The sequence below is a fragment of the Humulus lupulus genome, chromosome 1 (assembly GCF_963169125.1).
Source record: "Humulus lupulus chromosome 1, drHumLupu1.1, whole genome shotgun sequence".
Taxonomy (NCBI): Eukaryota; Viridiplantae; Streptophyta; class Magnoliopsida; order Rosales; family Cannabaceae; genus Humulus; species Humulus lupulus.
The window spans coordinates 173,599,488-173,605,545 of NC_084793.1; positions in this window are offsets into that span (position 1 = coordinate 173,599,488).

Here is a 6,058-nt window from a genome sequence, read left to right on the forward strand (position 1 = left end):
GCCCGGATTAGTCCAGCCCAAACATAGTGTACTTAGTTGTGCACTGTAGCGGGGATCCCATATTTTCTCTTGCAAGCAATTACTCTGCTAAAACTTGCAAAGAACTCAATTATCAAAAGCTCCCTAAAATCTAATACAATAGACTCGTGGAATAAGGCTCATTAACGCCCTGACCACGTAAAAACACTGTTTGTTCATATTTGATCCTTTCTTTCCAGCTCTTATTTATGAATATATTTCTAGTTTCTGAAAAGCTCGGTAAAGAATTTGGTGCTTTCATTGAGAGCTAATGGAAGCTTGAATCAATCTCGATCATTTGCGAAGAATGGTGAACACCAGGCAGACCGTGTTTGACCATGCTCACTAGAAACAACAAGACAATGGAGAACCATTGCCCAATCAACCATTTCCTCAAGACCAACCTCAAGATATGCCTTATCAGGGGCCTCTGCTAGATGACTCCCAAAAATTCGGGGATAGGGGTGACTACGACGAAGGCTATTAGGAGGAAGATGAAGGGGAATACGAGGATCATGAGGTCGAAAACCCCGTCGATCCTGAAGAAAAAAATATGGAGCCTAAACAGGAGGATCCAGAGGTGGTTCGCTTGAGACAACAGGTCTTGGATCAAGAAGCCATGATAGTTGAACAAAAAGAAGCCACCCGCCAGATGCAAGATTCCCTCCTGGCTCTTCAGGCCTTCATTGCTGCCCAAGGATTGGCATCTAATCCTACAACTGTTCCCCCTCTAGGAACGCAGCCGCCTGTCCCACCTATCAGGACTGGTGTACCTAACAGCACTAGCCCTGTCCCTCCTTCGGGACCACATCCCGGAGCCGACCCGTCGAATCCTGCTCAAGAGAAAGGAAAAGCCAAAATGGCTGTTCTTGTGGGAAAAACGAACCCCCAGAAGAAAGATCATCCCGTTCCAAGAACCAGGGTTGACCCAGGGAAATTCCCTAGGAAATGGCAGATGAATCCTGTCCTAGGACAGGATCATCCGTATGATCCGCAAGGGAAGCGCCCATAGGGTACTAAGCCCCAAAACGTCCCTAGATAGGACAAACGAGAATGACACTTTTATCCCAGCGCCTCCGTGAATAAGGATCACAGAGGGTACAAACGTGAAGAAGAACAAGAAGCAATCAGTTCGGGAGACAATACTTCCCAAGTAGACTTATGTGATGGCCTTAATGCCCGAAAGGAACGGGCCTACAAGGAAAATATTCGCCCTCGAGGAGGCGACTTGAGGAATAACCTCAACCACCAAAGGAACGAGAGAGTCCCCGGGATGATGGAATGGCCAAACAGTTCATGGAACAGTTGGATGCTCTTAAGAAGGTCACGGATCGCTTGGTCCGGAAACAAGAAGGCGGAGGTTCCGATTCCGAAGAGGAGGAAAAGGAGCCATGCTCCAAACACATCCTAGATGTGGTACTACCAAAGGGGTTCAAGTTGCTGAACCTAGCCGCCTACACCGGGAACGCGAACCCCAGGGACCATTTGTCCCGCTACAATTGCCTGATGATCGTGGCTCACATTTGTGACAACAACAAGTGCTTATGTTTCTTGATCACTCTGGCTGGACCCCCAGAAAAGTGGGGGAAAAGACTCAAGCCAGGATCAATCCAATCTTAGTATGGATTGTAGTCGGCGTTCCGTAAGCAGTTCGTGGCCACCATGAAAATGGACATGCAAATCAGCGCACTGGCCAATGTCAAACAACATCCCACGGAGACCCTCAGGGCTTACATCTAGCGCTTAATGGAGGTAGCCTAAAAAACTAAAGTGGATGACGGACAGCGCCTAGGGGCTCTTTAATCTGGGATCAGAGCTGGATCCCCTCTCTGGGATGGCATGTAGTGCAGCAAGGCGGCCACCCTCGAAGAATTCATCAGGAGGGCACAAGGTTTAATCAATTAGGAGGAGGCCAAAGTCCAGGCCTTTTGGTGACAGCCAGCGACCCAGTCGACCGCCCAAACCTTCCCCGGATATAGAGGGCAGTATCCAACAAGTCTTTATCCGGCATCCCCAACGACGTCCGAATCTGCTAGGACCCATGGGATGAGTTTGATGACCCTGACGGTCTATGGGCCCACCTCAACAGGGTACACTCTGGCTCCGTCGATCCCATTTTCTGGGTATGGAGTGGTACCCACCGAGTACAGTGCTACCCCCGGTGGTTCCCAACCGCCTCAAGCCGGAGGAGCTGAGGTGAGTGTAAACCTTTCCCGAGAAAAAATATCAAGCTAAGGTCAGAACTGATCCAGGCCATCAAAAAAGGGAAAGGGGGGTTACGAACCCCAATACACGGAGTACACCAACCTGGTCAACACCCAGGAAAACACCTATCTAGCAATGGACAATGTAGTCCATTACCAGAAGCCAGGCCCCATGTTCAAAGGGGGAAGAAATTCGAGGGACACCAACAAAGGTGTGCCTACCACAAGGACATGGGTCACATGACCGAAGAGTGTCGTCAGCTGAAGGACGAGATCGAAAACCTTATCAAATTGGGGCATCTCCACCAATGGGTTAGGATGCCAATAGGGGTTTCGAGACTGCCAACAGTTCCTAGGCAACCTATGGCCCCAGGTGCACCTGGATCATACCAACCTCCTTATGGAAGGTACACTACAGGTTCGGGAGCACAGGCCCCCAGGGGGCCCCAATAGTGCAAGCACCTGGACCCGAAATGCCATATCCTCCTGGAACGGTGCCTCCGCGAGTAGATGGTCACATGGCTACCATATCAGAAGGCCCGCATGTGGGAGGGCCATCCTAGAATGATCAGAAATGATACCTTAGTGAGCTCGATCACGACCATGAGGTATGTGCCTTGGTCCAAACTCTGGCCCAATGCCCGAAGTTGATGAACCTGCCCATCACGTTCACGGAAGAGGATTCCCGGAACGTTCATTTCCCGCATCATGACCCCTTGGTCATTGATGTTCAAATCGCTAACAAAAGAGTATTTCGAGTGTTGGTGGGCGACGGGAGCTCCATCAATGTATTGTTCAAGCTGGATTTCACAGAAATTAGTTTGACTAAGGCAGATCTGGCTTCATGCCCAACGCAGATCTACGACTTCAATGGGGATTCATTGCTCCTGATGGGTAAGATTCAGCTTCCCGTGACGTTGGGGAACGAGATTCAGGGCTTGTTCAAATATTTCTCTCTTGTAGTGGTAGACTGCCCCACTGCATACAACGTTATTTTTGGTCATCCCACATTGATCAATTTTGGCGCCATCACCTCCATCCGCATCTCTGCATGAAGTTCCCATGCGATAATTGTAATGTTCCAAATTCCCTAATGTGGCTTAAAACTTGGATTAGGGGGCCAGGAGGGCCATAATTGATTTATTATGTGATTATGTGATTATATACATGATTATGTGAGTTATATTATTATATGATGATAATTTCATGCATGTGGACCCACTTCCTATTAGAAGGGCATTTTCATAGTTTTGGCCATTCATAGCATAATTTTATATTTATGTGCATGTTTGTGATTTATGGGTGAGACCACATTCTTATGTGGATATGTTCGAGCTATTCGGTATGAGACGATCCTAGGATGCAATTTAGCAGTTTTTTCATAACAGGGTCAATTATCGAGATATTGGGTAATGAGAATGATTATTTGATGATATATTGGGAGTTAGTGAGATCAGGAGGAGATTTTGGGAATTTTGACCATTTTACCCTGAGGGAATTTTTGGGACCTCGAGCGTAAGGATTTACTTGAGGTTACTTAAGCTTGAAGTAACCTGTTAGAAGGAAAATACGTTCAAACACGTTTTCTCTTTCTCCGGTTATCTCTTTTTACTGTTCGTCGAATTTTTTAAGGGAACTTGAGTTTTAGGACTCAAATTCAAGCGAGGATTGAGTTATGGCGATTCTAGGGAAGATTAGAAGCTTATTAACCAGAGGATTTAGCAAGAAACGACTCAATCAAAGGTAATCTAAGCTTTAAGTTTTGAGTTTTTGAGTTTCTAAGCTTTGAATTGGATTTTATGTGCTCATTAGTTTTTGAGTTATTTGAGCCTCGGGTTTTGACGGTTTTTTATCATTGGGATGTTTGGGAACTTTAATTTTGGGACTTTGATATGTTTGGATAGGTTTTTGGAGGATTTTAAAAGAGGGAAAATGAAGGTTTTTAGCTGAGTTCCAGGTGGGGTCGAGGCCCTGTTCTTAGGCGCCACGACCCAAGCTTATTGTAGATGAGAGAAGAGGCTGAAGGACGTTGGGGCCGTGGCAACTGGGAGGTGGGCCGCAGCGAGTGGTGCAAGTAACTTGGAGCTAGCATCTATGTTTGGAGGTAGTCCATGGCTCAAGGGTATGGGGTCACGACGCTTAAGGACAAGTTGGACCAAAATTGTGTTTTAATCATGGGAACTCAAACCTAAGGCATCGAGATCATTCCTACTACCTGGTTTAGTAGGATTCGACGTCTCAAAGGCTAGGTCTTGGTCCGGGAACCTTTTATTACATATTTTTATTGATGGGATTTCATATTTGGTTATGACTAGGTGATCACTAAGGGACTTAAGGACAGATCGTTCTAAATGGTCGTTCTTTATTTATTTCACGTTCAAACCAGAGGTAAGAAAACTACACCCAGTATGTGACATGCATGGTTATTGATGATACATGTTGAGTGCTCTATATATGGAAATTGATTGCATTATAAATGTATAACAGTTTTGATTATTTGTGAATGGTACTGTCTTATTAGTCAGAAACGACATTGGTGTTAGTACTGGTCGTGAAGTCTTGACTTATTAGTCATGATTGGCAGTAGTACTGAACACTGGTCGTATGGTATTGGCTTAATAGTCAATAACAGCATTGACATGTTTAACGCAGGGCGAAATGATTAGATTTAATCAACATGAGCATTAAATGCTTGACCGACCCAAAGGTCGAAGAAAACTAAAGCACTAGTCTAGTCTAAAGGCTAGTTACTTAGAGCCAGGGCCAAAAGGCTCAGGTGACTGAAACGTCACATGGCTTAGGGTGAAGAGCCCCATAGTGTGACTCATTAGTCACCTATATAGAGTGTGACTCATTAGTCACCTATCTAGAGTGTGACTCATTAGTCACCTACCAGAGAGTGACTCATTAGTCACTTACCTAGGGAGTGACTTATTAGTCTCCTATCTGATTAGGGCTGTAAGCCCCATAATGATTACATGATCATTTATTGATATTGTATACATGCAGCTGTTGACGGTGAGAACTCGTCAACAATGTTAAGTTAGAAAAATCAAAGTATAGTGCTTATAAATGAAGAACTCAAAAATCTAAACAGAATCTTAGAAAATAGTTGCAGAAGAAAAATGGGGAAAAGAACTTGTATTTCTCTGTTGTGTCCAGCTACAATGTTTTTTCCAACCCCCTTCAATGTTGAAGTGGGGTTCCCTTTATAGTGGGCTCTAATGGCCCCTAATACATTGTGGTCCAGGGGACCAGATTATACATAAGCACATTGTCAGGAAAGTGGTATCAGGTGTAGTGGTGTCGGCTCCAGTACATAGTCAGGGTTCGTGGGGGTGCCTCCACTTTTTATTTGGTACGAGTGTCAGAGGTCTGCAAAAGTACTCCTGCCTTGGTACGATTTCATACTCCCACTACTTGCTTAGGTCGGGTGTTGTCCTTGTATTCAAACACCTCTTGATTGGTATGTACATTCCGTACCCATATGTGTACCCTGTACCTAGTGGATGTTTTCACCTTCTGAAAATGTGCATGTTGATCTAGCCCCTTTACGTCTATCCGAGCATCATATTTCCTATTGACGGGAAATGATACATATGAGTGATAAGCTTTGCTGGTTTGGTTAAATGGGCTAGGTGCGAGAGGTCTCGCGGGGTGCTAAGCACAAGGCCGAATTGTGGGTGAGCTTGGGTGCGAAGCTGTCACACAGGATCTTAGGCGCGAGGCTATGTAAGGCATGCCACTCTTGCGAGGCGCGAGGCCATCTGGGCAGGCACGAGGCACGAGAGATGCTCCTTCTTGCAAGGCGCGGGGCCATCTAGGCAGGCACGAGG